General features: G+C 36.1%; 1 long non-coding RNA gene across 1 annotated transcript; it reads right to left on the bottom strand.

Moving 5' to 3' along the window:
- Positions 1-4,376: 4,376 nt before the first annotated feature.
- LOC119534715 lies at positions 4,377-10,250 on the bottom strand. The gene is made up of 3 exons (XR_005217109.1): positions 10,219-10,250; positions 8,339-8,414; positions 4,377-4,438 (listed from the first exon to the last, which is right to left on the bottom strand). It is a non-coding gene; the product is annotated as an uncharacterized LOC119534715 (long non-coding RNA).
- Positions 10,251-17,900: the final 7,650 nt, after the last annotated feature.

Raw genomic sequence — 17,900 nt, 5'->3', positions numbered from 1 at the left:
TGTGTTACAAACCATACCTCACCCATTGTCATAAAGGCACAGCTATTTTATTATGCTCATGGATTCTGTGGTGAGGATTTTGAATAGAGCATTGTGGAGATACAAAGATGTTGGGGAAGACAGACATCACTGATAGTTATTTGAATGGCTAGGGGCTATTTGAATGGCTGGAGGCTGGAATCATCTGGAGGCTTCTTCACTCACATGTCTGGGTGCTGGCCTGAGATGGCTAAAACGCCAGGCCCAGCTAGGACTATCTGTGGGAGTGTGCCTGTACCTGGACTTTCATATGGCTTGGGCTTCTCACTGTATGGCATCTGGATTCTGAAACAGAACATCCTACAAGGGAACATCTGGAGCATAGTGTTCCAAATACACCAAGACGAGGTTAGACAGCAGGGAACCAAATCATGAAGGGTTTTGTGGGACAGAGGATTCTTTTGGCCAAAACTTAGAAGTCATGTGGAGTCCTTTCTATCCCATTCTATTGACTACAAGTTAGTCAATAGAGCCAGTTGAAATTCACGGAAGTTGGACTCCACCTCTTGATGGGGGAGTGGCAAGATCATATTGAAGAAAAGCATATGAGTTAGTAGATGTTTTGGCAAACGTCTTGGTATAATACAATCTGCCATACCTGGGTTGCTCTAGTATTACTTCTAGTGGGATAAGAATTTTGTATATTTTGTTTGCTTAGCTGAACTATGGGAAAGAAGTTCCATTTGGGCAGGAGGGTTCTATGAGCCACTTTCCCAACCCACAATACAATCCACAGAGGGATACGTGACTTTAATTCTGCCCACTTATCCAGCAGAATGTCATTCAGCCTTTGTCATTCAAATCTCAAAATCAACTTTTGAACAGGACCCTGGTGTTTCTGATTCCTTGTTTTGTCTTAGAACCAGATTTCTCAATATTTAGTTAAAATTTTTCCATTTATAAAAGTGATCATGCCCTGCCAAATACACTCACCATTTCCTCTTTCTATCTGAAACCTAATGGCTAGGATTATGCAAAGCACCCGACTTAGGTTTATTAGGTAAATAATCCATTCAGTTTTTCATTCTTTCATGAATGCATGCATATATACAATTATGATTTTAAAGAATGTTTATTGAAAAGGTTTTTTTTTTTTGCTAAATTAAGTATGTTGTTAATAAAGGTGTGATTTCCAACCTGCGTGGAGCTTAATAGATTGAAGAGGGAGAGAAGAGATATTTCAAATGCATATCATAGTATGTGTATAATAGTATATTATTACAAATGCTATGAAAGACAAGTGGTAAAGGTGATGTGTGAAGGCTGAGAAGGAAACAGGCTAGTAAAGATGGAAGTAAAGCATTTGAGACAGGAAAGAAAAGGTGAAAAGGAAGGAGGGCCAACTTTGCTTGTGTAGTGAGTGAAGATAAGAACACTGCAGGAAGAGGTTAGTGAGACAGGCAGTGGTCTGGTCCAGCAGGATTCTATAGTCCCATTGAAAAGCCTGAATTCTACTTTCAGAGTAAAGTGGAAATCTTTACGTGGTTTTTAGCAGAGAGGTGATGCAATTCAATTTACATTTTAAGAAGAATTATTTGTTTATAGAATAGTTTGAGGGAGGTCAGAGGGATTCTGTAGGTACTAACTCAGCAATTCAGGTGAGAGATAATCATGGCTGGCTGTAGAGATGAAAAGAATTGGAAGATGTATCTTGAAGTTTAAGTGAGCATATTGGTGATGAATGAGTTGTGGGGGAATAGGGAGAAGAAGGTGTCTAGAATGACTTCTTTGGTATACCTGTCAAAACTTAATGACAGGCAGAGCCGTACACTGAAGAATCATACTCTGCACTTTGTGGTGGTGTCAATGGCTGATGGCAGGGCAGTGGCTTGGGAGGCAGCTCAGGTGTGTGATGGAAGAGTTCATGATGGCTGAAGTTTAATACTGCCAGTTCCTTAAGTGCTCCGAAAGGCAGTAAGTCCAGAGTAGTTGGAGGAAATTAATCATGGGTGATTAGGAGAAAGTGAGATCAGGCAGGCAACTGAGAGTCACATCATGTCAGACCTTGGATTTTGCGATGAGTAAGTCTGGAAACCATTGGAGGGTTTTGTGAAGAAAATAGACATGGTCTCATAATGTTTTAATTGAATCACTCTGCACTGAAACAAATTGAAGAAGGGCAAGGTAAAATTCAGAGACAGATTAGGAGGTGAATGCAGTAATCACGGAAACAGATTATGGTGAATTGTACAGGGATGTTGGTTTTGGAAGTGGAAATTAGTGGTCAAATTCTAGAAAAAATTGCAACTCTTCTGCCTCAGAAATAAAGGAACAGATTGGTAATCATAATTCCTTGCAATCCTCCAGAAAGCATAGTTTAAAATGGCATTCTGTCTTTTCCTGAAGCAGAGTATACCTTCCTGAAAAAATTTATCAGACATTGTGGTAACATGTCAAAGAATGACACCACAACTTCCATTTTGGGTGTGAGAGTTAATTTCTTTATGAAACTACTGAAAACACCAAATTGAAAGTAACCCATGGGTTTCTTCTATAGATTTCAAATCTTGTTTATTAAATGTTGGATTTTTCTAATGTCCTCTCGAAGTAGTTACCATGACATTTAGTTTTACTAAAAATCCTGCTGATTTTTGCAATTCAAATTTTGTGTATTTATCTGCCTCAAAGTAGGAGGTCAAATGGATTATTAGAGATAATGCTGTCATAGGTACTCCCCTCCTTTAGAGGATAATACAAATCTCCTAGTCATCTTACTTGAGAATCTTAGAAGTTCTATATGCAGTGTATGTACCTCATTGAATTCTGATGCAAACAGATGAAATGAAAAAAGAAAAATTCTGGTTGAAAACTATGAGCACGTAATGGATGGATATGTGATGATCTTAAGATATTGTCATTTTAGATGTGATGATGATCCATGATTATGTTTTAAAACCAGTCTCATCTTTTAGATATGCATATTGAAATATTGACTGATAAAATTAGCGAATGTCTAGGATTTGTTTCAAAACAAGTCTTCATGTATGAATGTGCATGCATAAGTGCACACGTGTGTCTATTGGAAGATGATGAAGTGGATGGGGGTATAAATAAACAAGACTTGCCATGAATTGATGATTGTCAATGCTGGAAAATGTGTTCATAAGGTTTCATTATACTAGTCTGTCTACTTTTGAGGTTTTGCATATTCAAAATTCTTTTAAAAAGGAGATGTATTTATAACACAAGCTGTGTGGTAAAGAAATCATATGGAGGGACTGGCTGACTGCCCAGGAGCTTCCTGCAGTGTAATAATCACATTAGTCCAGGGCGTGCCCCTTAGTTTGGGAAATCACATTCTTGAGGTCACCTAGAATTTGTTAAACTCATGCGACTTTTAGGTTAATCAAATTCAGAATATTAATTTAAAATCGGGATTAATTTTTATAGGGATCAGAAAATATTTGCCTTCCAATATATGCATCCCTTGCTTAGTATCAGAGTAGATAGTTATAGATATGCAAGGAACCAGAGGAAGAGGAGATGCACATCATGAGGGGTATGTTATCTACACTATGGTGCTGAGCCTCTCTGATCCTTAGTAGAGGACACCCCTTCAGGGATCGTAAAGATAGTATCTCTTCCACAAATCCCCTTGGACTATGGTTGACATATACATGTTATCTAATTCTGTATCCTTTGGCTCTCATTCATTCAGGCTTCTTTCATATCATATTAGGTAAAAAAGATATATGAATGATAGTTTTAGACAGATACGCTAATTCAGTCACTGACCGGAGATCAGGAAATCTTCCGGCTATGTGTCTGTTCCCATGGGTTTCTTCTATAGATTTCCAATCTTGTTTATTAAATGTTGGATTTTTCTAATGTCCTCTTGAAGCAGTTACCATGACATTTAGTTTTACTTTGCTGTTGTACCAGAGGAGAGGATTCCTGAGGATAGATATCCTTTCCTTTGTAAATTACTTAATGACCTTGTTGGCATAGAAGTTGACTTTGATACATGGTAGTGGTGGGTACATTTTCTGTGACAATATTGGTACTGCAATTTCCTCAGTGCAGAGGTGGGGTAGAAACACTTGGCTAGTTAGTAATTGTTTTAGTTTTCTATTGCTGTGTAAAAATTAGCACAAATTTAGTGGCTTGAAAGAATACCCATTTATTATCACTCAATTCTGTAAGTCACAAGTCTAGGATGGCATGGCTGGGTTCTCTGCTTAGGTTCTCATAGGCTGAAATCATGTTGTTGGCTACTATGTTGTCATCTGGAGCTTGGGTTCCTCTTCCAGGCTGGTTCCTGTTACTGGAAGAATTCAGTTTCTTGTGGTTGTAGGACTGAGATCCCTGGTTCCTTGTTGGTTGTCAGCCTGTAGTTGCCCTCAGTTCCTTGAAGTCACACTCTGGTTCTTGTATATTACCGTCTACAATCTGATTATTGCTGTGAAACAAACCACCTCAAATTTAATGGCATAGAATAACCACCATTTTATTATTCTTATGGATTCTGAGGTTCAGGTATTTGAATAAGGTCCATTGGAGGATGTCTATAGCTATAGCTCATGAGACTCAAACTGCTGGAGGATAACAATAGCTGTGACCCTATCACATAAGGCTCAAACTGCCAGGAGTGACTGAAAAGCCAGGGGCTAGAACTATAGGGAGGAGTTTTCACTCATATGCCTGGCCCCTGACATATGTCTTTGAGATGACTCAAAGATTAATATTAGCTGGGACTGTGGTCCAGAGAAACTCCTGGTGGCCACACCATGTGACTTGGGCTTCCTCATACCGTGGGGCCTTCAGGATAGTCAGACTTATTTCATGACATCAAAGGACTTCAAAGTAAGTGCTCCAGAGTTTTCCACTTCTGATTAAAATGTAATAACAGGGACCAAAAAAAATGTAATAACAGGTACCAGAAGCGATTAATAAAATAGACAGGCTAGATGAAACAATGTTTTTTTTAGATATTAGATATCAAGCAGCACAGGACAGTGATCCATAAAAGAGAAGGACCCAGTAAAAGGGGCCCTATGAGTTTCCTAGCTTATTTCCTGGAGGGTATTCCAAGGTAGTAGCAAAAGAAATAGACACCAGGTGGAGCCCAATAGTCTCCCTGAGTTGAGGAGACAGAGATGGGAGTCTGGGAAAGCTAAAAGAGCTGGAATTCACAGGACAGGGTACCAGAGAGGAGAGCTATAGAGAAAGAAAATTTTAGCAATTTTCAGAGGGTCTCCCTGTTATCTTTAGCTGAGTATGAATCAGCATATACATGTGAAGAAACCACCAGAGGCCAGGAAAGGAATCACCCAAAAGAAGCAGAGGAAACAATTCTCAGAGCTCAGGTAGGGCCAGGGATAGTTCATTTTCCTACCAGCCAGAGTGGAAAAACTCATATTTCATGGGCATTGGATAGAGTACTTGGAAGGGTATGTAGCCCCAGTCATGGGATAAAATTATCTCTTGACTAAAGGCTACTGTGTTGCTTTATTTCTGCCTAAAGAACTTAAAACAAGTCTTGAAATGATCAAACAGTTCATAAATAAATTAGCTGCGTCCCAAAGCAAAGCTCAAAAATATTTAAAGGAATCGAAAATATCTAGCACCAACAAGGTTAAAAATCACAATGTCTGACATCCAATAAAAAATTACAAGGCATGCAAAAAACCAAGGAAGATATAACCCATTATGAGGGGAAAAAAATGAATCATTAGAAACACACTAGTATTGAGTACATATGATAGCATGAGTAGACAAAAATATTAAAACCATTATTATAACTATATTCATATGTGGAATAACATAGGGAAAACTTAATCATATATATGTATTTAGAAACTACTAGAAATGAGAAATAAAATATCTGCAATGAAAAATACAGTGTATGGGATTAACAACATTATATGGCAGGAAAAAATTAATAAAATTGAAATTTGGCTGTGGAAATTAAATGAACATAATTTAATGAAAATGAAACAAAGAAAAAATAAAAACAAAAATGAACATAGCACAAAGCATCTGTGAGTCATGCATATTCAAGCAGCCTACTGTATGTATAATTGGAGTCACAAAAAGAGCAGGACGAAGGAGGAATATTTTTAAAACTATGTTAAGAAATAATGGCATTCAAATTTGATGGAAACTATAATTTAGTATCCAATAATTTCAACAAACTCAAGCACAAGAAACATGGAGAAAAATATTTAAATCTTATTGAAATCAATTTCCTTAAAATCAGTGATAAGGAGAAAATGTTAAAAGCAACTAAAGGAAAAGCACGTGTTATACAGAGAAACAAAGATAAGGATAACAGAATACTTTTCATTGGAAACAACACAAACCAGAAGGCCATTGAGCATCATTTTTGAAGTACTGAATGAAAAAAAAAGCCTATTCATTAATCATGAATTCTATATTGAGTGAAAATATCTCTCACAAATTTAAGTGTTATAAAGATTTTTTCAGGTACACAAAAGCTGAAATAATGTGTAACTAGCAGACTAAAATGCTAAAATTGATGTTAAAGGAAGTCTTTCAGCCAGAACAATAGGGTTCCAGGGATCAAGGCATAAGCTCTGAAGTCATATAACGTAACATGTAAGTCATATAAGAGACATATAAGTCATATAACTCTCTTGGTAGGAACAGTCACAAGTGTGCCCAGATTCAAAGGAAAGGAGACGTAGAGCACATCTCTCAATGGGAAGAGTGTCAAACTATTTGTGGCCATGATTTTGCAACTGCCACATGGACATTGGTAGTGGACCCTTGCAATCTATTAACAGACCCACAGTAACATTATTATGGTAGAATCTGGATTAGAATTCTCAGCAAACTCAGGCAGCCTGTTAATTTTTATTATTGATACCCACGTTTTTATAGCATCTTACTCTCTTAATAAGTTAATCTTAATAGATGGACATAAAAATGTAAGTATAAAAATTTTCATGTCATTCACTTGTGGGAACTTAAGAAATGACTATTATTTTTGGAACAGTACAAGTCTAATTAGGGCTGTCTCTATATACCAACAGTAGATATAGATGATATTTTGACAATTACTTACCTAAAACATTGTTTCTCAAATATAAATAGGGGAAAAATCCTTGCATATATCCTTTTTTAATTGTATAAGCTTCTTATGATTATAGCTCTTATATAATTATAAAAAACAAAACAAATTTACAAAGAAAATGCAAACTAACCTAAATCCTAATAAATTTGTTTAATGACATTAATAGAAGCCACTTCTGGCAATGTCATGATATGAAGAGGTCAAGCAAGTCCCCTGCACTGAAAACAAAGTATGAAACTAGATAAAATATGGTAAAAAAAATAAACATTTTAGGGCACTGGAAATGAAATAAAGATAGAAAATTAACATTTATTTTTTTAAAAAACTGTACAGCTTTGGGTAAGAATAAAGGAGACGATGACTTTCTTGCCCAGGGATGCCCCCATCTGCCAAATTTGTTGATGAAAGTAAGTTTACATCCTTCTAAATATGGGGCTGCCTATGAAAACCAGAAGGTTTTCTGCTGAAGGTGGTAGATCCAGTGCTCTGTTGAGTGTTGGCAGAAGTCTGGTGGCTTTGCATTCTTAAAGTGTCAGACTTGGTTTGCAATGAATGAGGAAAACTGCAGCTTTGCTAGCATGGGATACATTAACTTAAGTACAGCATCTACTACCTGGGATAGTGCTAGTCAGATGTTGGTCCATAAATCAGTGGCAATCTGGAACACATTGTTACCAGTTTATCATGAGATAAGGAAAGTGAGGGGAGCAGGTGACAGAGTAATTTTATGTTAGTTGAATCTCATAATAATAAACAGGGCTTGTATTTTCTATGTTTTTTAAAAAAACTTCTGCTAATTTCTTTCTCTTTTAATAAAGCATTTGTCCTTGATAGATAGGGGTATAAAAACCCAGTGGTCCTGTCATTTCTTAGTCTATAGAAAAATGGCTGCTGTTGGGGAGAAGGACCTCAGTCTGTTTTACAGTGTGTGATGTTAAGATGGTAAATTATGTTCTTATTCCAAGTAAATTTTCTATTTTACAAAGCCCTTCTGTGGGGTTCCAATGATTTTTACTCTTCCATATTGTTCTCTTACAAATATATATGTTAAGAAAACCTGTACACTTTTAAACAGAAGAGGTAGAGGCTTTTGCTGCTTTAGAAATCATTTTTAATGAAAGTTGTATGGTAAATAAATTAAAATTTGGGTTTAAATATTTTTTATGTGTATTGGGGTTCTTATTAGAAAATATGCCTTTACCATTTCTCTTGTTTAAATAAGAGGATAAAATGGCTCTAAGTGTTTATGAAGGATGTGCATACTTGCTCTGGAAGTTCTTGGAAAAGAAAGCTTCTCCCAAATATCTTGAGAACACTGACAGCCTTCTGGTGACACTTTCTTTAAAGAGAAAAAGATGCACATGTATTTATATTTTGTTAATATATGGAAAAACAACAAATACACATAAGTATATGCAAATATATGTAAATATCTACATACAAAGATATTTGTTTTTGTGGCTGCAAAATCTGTAAACGAAAGTGGATTTGGCCATCCTAGGATGATTAGATAAAATATGAATATGTATAAAAGCGCCTTTCATAACTGTGCATTATTATAGAAAAAAACATCAAAACTGCTGTAGTTTTTCATTTCTACTCTATTTCAGTTGCAACCTATTTTTAATAAGCTTTTTATACATTTAAGTATAAAAAACAAAAACAAACAAAAAACCCAGTGGTCCTTCACTGCAGATAGTTTGAGAATCACTGACATAGGAATAATCTGTAGTGTTTTACACTGGCCACACATGTCTGTGTTATTTATTTATATCACATTTAAGTGGAACTTTTAGAGAAGAGAAACAAGAATGATGAAGAGCCTGAAAAAAACATCACTTGATGAATGACAGAATGGAGAGTTGGCAAGAAGTAGTCTGATTTTTTATTTTTTTGAATTTGAAGAATCATGATAGGAAAGAAGGCATGTGCTTATTATGTAAGAACAGAACTATTACCAACAGGTAGAAATTACTAAAATAAATATTTTGGCTCAATAATTAAGAAAAAGCTTAATTATTAGAGTAGTAAAAACTATTGTGTTTTGCATATAGGGTGAGAATTTCCAGTGTTAGAGCTGTTCAGAAATGTTGGGTGACTACTTGAAAGATATTTGGTGTAAGACTGATTTTTAAAAATTCTTGCATAACTCCAATATTCCATGATTCCAAAAATAGGATGAACATTCTGATTTGTAATATTCTCCCTGGTTTATATGGGCTGTAATCCTTGGGATCCAAAACCAACAGTGCTGTTGTCCTTTCAAGTTCAAGACCACACTAATTAAATGATTCAATTTTAATTTTGTGACCTGTTTTTGTTCCCTTGGATGTATATTTTTGGCTACCTTTTTAAAAAAGTAACTTACCCTGTATGGTATTGAGTAATCTGTATAAATTCCTAAAGTATTTAATTTTGTTCAGCAGTATGCTTTTGTCCTTGAGCTATACAGATATTTTTCTCAACATTATATAATTTGAGTTTTACAGTTATGTTTCAGAAGAACAAGCCAATCTTGAAATATTCTAGGGAACAATAGTGGATTTGACAGCCATAGATATAACTACGATAAAACAAGTTATTATTTTATATCCTGGAATAAGCTCTTTCTCTTCTGGATTCTCATAGCAACTTCCTTGTACTTTATTTTCTGCATCATATTATATTATCATTCTTTATTTTGATAACTACTTGTCACATCTTAGTTTGATATTTCTCTTCTTGATCTCTCTTGAAAGAAAAAGGCATACAGGGGAAGAATCTAAGATAGCGGCATAGAGAGGAGTGGAAGCTAAGTAGTCCCCCTGGAGCAGCTAAAACAACCCAGAAACAACTAGTAAATAATCTGGAATAACTGAAGGGGGACAGACGTGACCTCCACTCATCATACACCAACCTGAATTGGGAGGAATGCCTGAGATCACAGCATAAATTCTGTAAGTAAGAACTGTGGATCCAAATCAGGAGACCCCTCTCCCACAGCCCGAGCTACAAAGCCTCATGGTGCCAGAGAGAAGCTTTCTCCCAGCAAGCGAATATAGCTCAGCTGAGCTCCAACTGGGGTTTTAATTAGCAAGTGTGAACTGGTCACTACAAGGTACAAATCCCCAACAGATAGACAGAGGTTTTGGGTGACAACTGACCTTGGAGAGCTGGAGGGTCACCTCAGACTAGCTCTGTTCCTTTCTCAACTCAGTGGATAAAGCCTCAGCAATTTTCAGTTCCCAGTTCTGTGACCCAGACAGGGGTGTGGCACAGGCAGAGAGAGACTATTGAAATGCTAATGACCTCCTCCCTAGGGCATCTATCTTCTCTAAGAGGAAAGGGGTGGTGCCCTTCATTCAGAACTTACACCAGTCAAGAATTATAGGCTAATCTTTGCATCAGGCAGAGAGCACCCCTGCACGGCCCGGCAGCCTGGGGCTTCCCTTGAGGGACAACGTGCACTAGTGATGTAGCACAGCCTTCCCTCAGCAGAGGTCCTGGAAAATCACAGCTGAGAAGGGATGCCCACTCGAAAACCCGGGGATGCTACGTCAATGCCAGTGGTTTGTGGGTCAGCGACAGAGAAAAGCTGGGACAAAACTGAAACAAAGGCTTAGACTCTTGCAACAGCCTTGAATCTCTGGGAACACCTGGGAGGTTTGACTATTAAAGCAGCCCTGCCTCCCTGACCACCCAGACACACGCACCATGTTCAGGGCGGACGGCTCCAACAACAAACCCAAACTGAGTTCACCAACTGAACCCCACAAAAATCATTTCCACACACACCACAGAGACAGAATTGGGGAGAACTGACTTGAGGGGTATAGGTGACTCGCAGATGCCATCTGCTGGTTAGTTGGAGAAAGTGTACGCCACCAACTTGTATTTCTGAAAAATTAGATTGGTGTTTTTTTTTTTTTTTTTTTTTTTTTTTTACAGCTTGAAAGAACCCTATCAAGCAAAGCAAATGCCAGGAGGCCAAAAACAACAGAAAATCTTAATGCATATGGTAAAACCAGACAATACTGAGAACCTGATCCCAAACACCCAAATCAAAATATCAGAAGAGACACAGTACTTGGCACAATTAATCAAACAGTTACAACTGAGGAACGAAAACATGGCACAGGATATAAAAGACATGAAGAAGACCATGGAACAGGGTAAAAGGGACTTAAAGAAGACCCTAGAAGAGCATAAAGAAGAAATTGCAAGATTAAATAAAAAAAATAGAAGATCTTATGGAAATAAAAGAAATTGTTGGCCAAATTAAAAAGACTCTGGATACTCATAATACAAGATTAGAGGAAGCTGAACACAACTCAGTGTCCTAGAGGTCCTCAGAACAGAAAATGAAAGAACAAAAGAAAGAATGGAGAAAAGAATCGGAAAAATCGAAAAGGATATCAGGGATACGATAGATAAAATAGAATGTCAAAATTTAAGATTCATTGGTGTCCCAGAAGGAGAAGAGAAGGGTAAAGGTCTAGAAAGAGTATTCAAAGAAATTGTTGGGGAAAACTTCCCCAACCTTCTACACAATATAAATAAACAAAGCATAAATGCCCAGTGAACTCCAAATAGAATAAATCCAAATAAACCCACTCCAAGACATATTCTGATCAGACTGTCAAATACTGAAGAGAAGGAGCAAGTTCTGAAAGCAGCAAGAGAAAAGCAATTCACCACATACAAAGGAAGCAACATAAGACTAAGTAGTGACTACTCAGCGGCCACCATGGAGGTGAGAAGGCAGTGGCATGACATATTTAAAACTCTGAGAGAGAAAAATTTCCAACCAAGAATACTTTATCCAGCAAAACTCTCCTTCAAATTTGAGGGAGAGCTTAAATTTTTCAGAGATAAACAAATGCTGAGAGAGTTTGCCAATAAAAGACCTGCCCTACTTCAGATACTAAAGGGAGCCCTACTGACAGAGAAACAAAGAAAGGAGAAAGAGATATAGAGAATTTTAACAGATATATATAGAACCTTACATCCCAAATCACCAGGACACTCATTTTTCTCTAGTGATCATGGATCTTTCTCCAATATGGACTAATATGCTGGGACATAAAACAAGCCTCAATAAATTAAAAAAGCAAACAAACAAACAAAAAAACCCACAACTGAACATATTCAAAGCACAATCTCTGACCACAATGGAATACAATAGAAGTCAATAATTTTTGAATTGTAACTCCACTATTTACTTGCTACATGATATAAAATACATAAACTCTAATGACAAATCAGTGGTTTTGAACTCAATGTAAAATAAGTAATTTTTGACAAGAACTATATAAAGGTGGGGGAATGGAGGAGTATAGGTACATAGTTTATGTGTCCTATTGAAATTAAGTTGGTATCAAAGAAAAACAAGATTGTTATGGATTTAAGAGTTTAATTTTAAGCCCCACAGTAAACAAAAAGAAATTATCAGAGAATATTACCATAGAGATGAAAAGTAGAGTATGGGTTAAGAGAAATGGGGAAAAGGGCAGTGGGGAGTTAAGAAATGAGTGTAGGGTTGCTGTTTGAGGTGAAGGGAAATTTCTAGTAATGGATAGTGGGAAGGTGATAGCATTACAACATTCTAAATGTGATTAATCCCACTAATGGAATGCTAGGGAGGGGGTGGAATGGAAAGATTTAGGCTGTATATATGTTTCCACAATTGAGAAAAAAAAAAAAAAAGACAGTCTAAATAGATGACAATTGAATGCCAAGGATGACCCCGGATGGGATCTGAGGATGGAGGACAGGAGGCTCAAAGGGACACAGTTGAGACATGAGGAAAAGAAAATATAGAATGTAAGCTTTTTATCATTGTTGAATCTCTTGTACTTCTTAGCTGTGCTTAATGGGATTGCATTAAAGAATGTTCTTGTTCATGGGAATTGTATATGTGAATTATAGTGTTTGTTCAAGGATGTGTGCAGCTAGCTCTCACATATTCAGAAGACAGAGCAATAGATGATGGATGATAGATGGGAAGAGAGGGAGGGAAAGAAATAGCGGTGTGACAACATGTTAAAGTTAGTGGATTGGGGTATCGGGGTGGGGGTCAGGCAATGCTGGAGTTCTGTGTATTGGGTTTGTATTGTTTTTGCAACGGTTCCTATAACTTTGAATTTATTTCAAAATAAAATGTAAAAGAAAAAAAAAAGGCATACATTATGTTTTCCTTTCACATAAGAGGGAGGAACATTTTCCCCTTGAAAGGAAAACACTTCTTCCCTTGCAATCCTTATAATTTTGTTACTATGATACTAAAATAGTGAATGTTTATTGAGCAGTATCTAATTTCATCTCAGAATTTATCCTTAGTCATGGCCCAACTGTGCCTTTAATCTAGATGAAACTATAATTAAGTAGTTTTGCTCTTACTAAGATGAAATGTTCTTTGTTTGATTCATCATACCAGGCTAGGGAGTATGGCATGTTTTGAATTACCCTTCAGGAGCCATGTATACCTAAGTCATTTATGTAATCTTATTACCCTACTAGTTTTTAACCTCCCTCAAGGCAGATATGTTGTTACATAATTATATCTTAAGCCATAAAAATGCATTGCTCAGGTAAAGCTCCATAAATAATCATTTCATGACTGATTAATTTTAACCTGACATATAGATTGGCTGTAGAAGATGACCCAAGCTTATTGGAAAGTTACTTAGACAGAGAAGCTAATATTCTACTGGGACCTTAGAAACAAGGGCCAGGGGGATGAAGCAGCAGCACTCATTTTTAAGAGTAGATTATTAATAAATAGAATTTGTCCAAATACAGTTATGCTAGTAGAAAGACTCTTCTGCTAAACCAGAAATATAACTCAGTAGTCACCTCTTATCTAAAAATTGATGCCAGATTAGAGCATGGGCTTTGGACTTCAACATGTTCTGTTTCAGCCATTTAAATGACCTTAGACAAGTCACAGAATTTATCTGAGCCTGTTTTCTCACCTATAAAAAAGAAACCTCACAAGATTGTGGTGAATACTGAATGAAGTCATCTAGGCTAAGTACAAACATAGTGTCCAGCTCATAGTAGGTGCACACCAAATGATAATTATTTTTCTTTCCTCATAACTGACTGTGGTATGTTTGGCTCCAGCCCATTGTTCACCCTAATTTTGCTGCTTCTGTAAGTCCTAATTTAACATACATGCTTCTGATTCCTGACTATATTGTAACTCCTGAAATTCATCTAAATTTCTGTCATAGTTCTTTGGTTTAGCTTTGAGCACTCTGCTTAATAGCTATCAACCTCATAGGGCAAAATAACTTCATCTCACACAGTCCTGTCAAGAATAGAAGAAAAATAGAAAACATTAACACAAACATAATAAAACAGGAGAGGCCTGATTTTTCCACAAGAAAATATTTTCAGGCACTTGAAAATCCAATGAAATCTGCTTCCTGTGTGTATAACTTATATTTTAACAAGCTTTATGCAGCTTCATGAAGGTGTCTGTATTTTTTGAGAAAATGTTTTGCTCATCAGGGAATGATATTAACTGAATATGTTGCAATGTCTTCATATTTATGTTATTCTATCTCAATATTTCTCTATTGCAGAAGTGCAGTAATGACTACTTAACCAGGTAAAACTTGCCAGTATATGAAACCTTGGATTTAGTAGAAATAAATATCCTGTTTATGTAGCTGTGTAATCATTGTATAAGTAGAGTCATGGACTTGTAGATTTGAACTCTGCTTTAGAAAAAATAATTTCATCTCAGAATTTATCCTTAGTCATGGCCCAACTGTGCCTTTAATCTAGATGAAACTATAATTAAGTAGTTTTGCTCTTACTTAGATGAAATGTTCTTTGTTTGATTCATAGTACCAGGCTAGGGAGTTTGGCATATTTTGAATTACCCTTCAGGAGCCATGTATACCTAAGTCATTTATGTAATCTTATTACCCTACTAGTTTTTAACCTCCCTCAAGGCAGATATGTTGTTACATAATTATATCTTAAGCCATAAAAATGCATTGCCCAGGTAAAGCTCCATAAACAATCATTTCATGACTGATTAATTTTAACCTGACATATAGATTGGCTATATAAGATGACCCAAGCTTATCGGATAGTTACTTAGACAGAGAAGCTAATATTCTACTGGGACCTTACAAACAAGGGCCCACACTACAAAATTAAGATATCTGACATGAAATTAAGATATAAAAACAAAGTTTCAGAATTTGAAAATTTTAGGTAAATGTTCATATATGACAAGTGACTATTAAGTAGTTACAAGTCAAGTTATTCATGAATGAGGGTTTGGAGAAGAAATAGAGCTTGTTATCCACTGTAATAGTCTTCATATAAATAATGCATTTTATTGCCTTCTGCCAGCTCACTCCTTCTCCTTGCATATCAGCCTCTCACTATCTTCCCCTCTTTCTCTTCTTAATTTCTCCAAAAAGAATTTTGATGATTTATTGATTTACTGGAGAAAATTTGTGAGTGAAAGGGAAAGAGCATTAGAGTTCAAAGGATTAATAAGATCTCTCAAGAAGATTTTTTGACTAAGTAAACTGGTGTTTTTAGGCAAAAAACAAACCAAACCAAACCAACAACAACAACAACAAAAAAAAAAAAACAGGAGAAAAGTGAGGCTTTGCAGGAAAAAAGGGATGATTTATAGAATGAGTTCATAGGGAACATAGGTGTTATCCTGGGAAAAAGAGGAGAGGTTTTTGCTCTGTGACTGGAGCAAAAGGAGGTAGGGTGAGTATAGACTGTAGAACAAGGCTTTGAAAGAAAGAAGAATGTGATACACAGTGACACATAACATTGAGGGGAAGACATCCTTCTCTCCCATGCTAAATGGCCTCTATCTTCTCAGTAAGATCAGAGGTAGGATCACTTACTTGGATTGAAAGTCCAGTTTATTTGAGTTAATCTTTTATTATTTGGTCATCAGTCACGTCAGGAATCTTGCTAGGTCCGATCTCTGTATTGAGGGGCTTTACAATCTAAGAAAGAGATAATATGTAATTCAATCTAATGTTCATATGCTTGAAGAAAATGACCCCTAAATTTGGAATTAAAGTATGTGTAGACATTGGCCGTGAGAAGAAAGGAAAGAAAATTGTAAGCAGAAGGAATAGTAATTGTCAAATCATCTGATATGGACAGATAAGCAGTTCACTATTAATAGGACTTTTTCTCAACTGTTTTAAACTCCTTTGATGAATGTGGAAAATGTTACACATTACTCTTCTGGAAAGGCTGAATTGCCTCCCACTAATGCAGACACAAAAGTTTTCCAGTATAAAACCTGGTGTTTCTTGGTAATGAAAAGACTCTGCCTGAGCAAGCTGAGCTGGCAATAGGAATTATGTGTGAGCCCTTCCATTAGCATTTATGCTGGGGATACTAGAGGTAGTAGAGTATTTTAAAAAAGGACATAAAAGCTAAGATTAGTAAGACTCTTATTTTTTACTCAGAGGAGCCATAGATGATTGGAAATGGTTCTGAAACAGTAAAACAAGGTGCTTGGAACTTTCTGTCCTTTGAATTCCAATATAACCTCTAATGAAATGTCACTTGATCAGAATAAACCAACACATAGATATTGCATTCTTGAATTCCATGTATCTCAAAAAACCTTGTTTATGCCAATATTCTTTTTATTTGAATTTAAATAAGGCTCAGCAATTGTGTTGAACTGATCGTCTGGCTATCAAACAAATTCATGTTAATTACATGATTTTAGAACCTATTGGGGTAATCTGCTGAGGCCTCTCTAAAAGCTACACTTCTAATGACAGCCTCAAGAGAAGAGCACTGTTGTTGCAACTTTGCTTAGTGAGATTTATTAACAATATCATAGATTAAAGTCACTGAAGTTAAGATTCAGGTACGCTACAGTTTTATGCTTTTACCATTAATAATCTGTCCTTAATGTCTTCAGGCATATTTCTCTGAAGGAGAACAACTAAACAGAAATGTTCAGAGGCTTGTGGATAACACACATCTGAGAACAAAGAGGTTTAAATATTAAAAATGGCAGCGTAGCTAGGTTGTGAAACTTTTTTCTGATGATTTTAATATAATTTTATTTTACTTTCCTTAAAACAAATAAGATGGTTATTTATTTATTTATTTGATGTCTATAAGATAAAATAAAATAAAATCTGACTTTGGATAATTTGTCTTAATTTTACCTACTAAGGTTTTCCCTCTCATCTCTCCCAGTATTGTGGAAAGAGTATAAAAGTTGGTTAAAAACTTGAACTTTGGAATCAAAAACCTGAGATTTCGAAGTGTGAGTGAACTTATACAAATTTTGAATCACCTTAAGCCTAGCTTCCTTACTGATAAAACTGATATGATATACTTTAGAGAGCTTTCATCAGGATTGTGCGAGATCAGGCACTAGAAGTGTTTTTATAATTCTTGGCAAAAGTAAACTCTGAATGAGTGCTAGCTATTAATGATAAAATCATAATGAATTGTCTTGAGGCAAGCATCTTCTCACTTTCCTCTGAACACATTGTGCTTACTTGACTCTCACTTCCTTGAGCATATATAGCTCCTGCTTCTATTTAAATCTTACTCCTTTACTTGGGACTCAGCAGGAGACCCTCCTATTCTAGGAATTGTCTGTAACTTTTTGTATACCCTTTTGTCTTTAATTGTCCAGTATTGTGGTTTATTGATTTGCCCATGTAGATATTCTATTCCTAAAGAAATTTTAATTCCCTGGAGAGATCATAAGTTGCATTAATTGGACACTAAAGAAGCAAAACAACAACTATAAAAACATAAAACTGCTATCAACCAAAACAATACCCCATCCTCACCCCAAAGACACTTCCAG

This window comes from Choloepus didactylus, chromosome 5 (genome assembly GCF_015220235.1).
Source record: "Choloepus didactylus isolate mChoDid1 chromosome 5, mChoDid1.pri, whole genome shotgun sequence".
NCBI classification, from domain to species: domain Eukaryota; kingdom Metazoa; phylum Chordata; class Mammalia; order Pilosa; family Megalonychidae; genus Choloepus; species Choloepus didactylus.
This window is presented reverse-complemented; position numbering and strand designations above follow the sequence as displayed.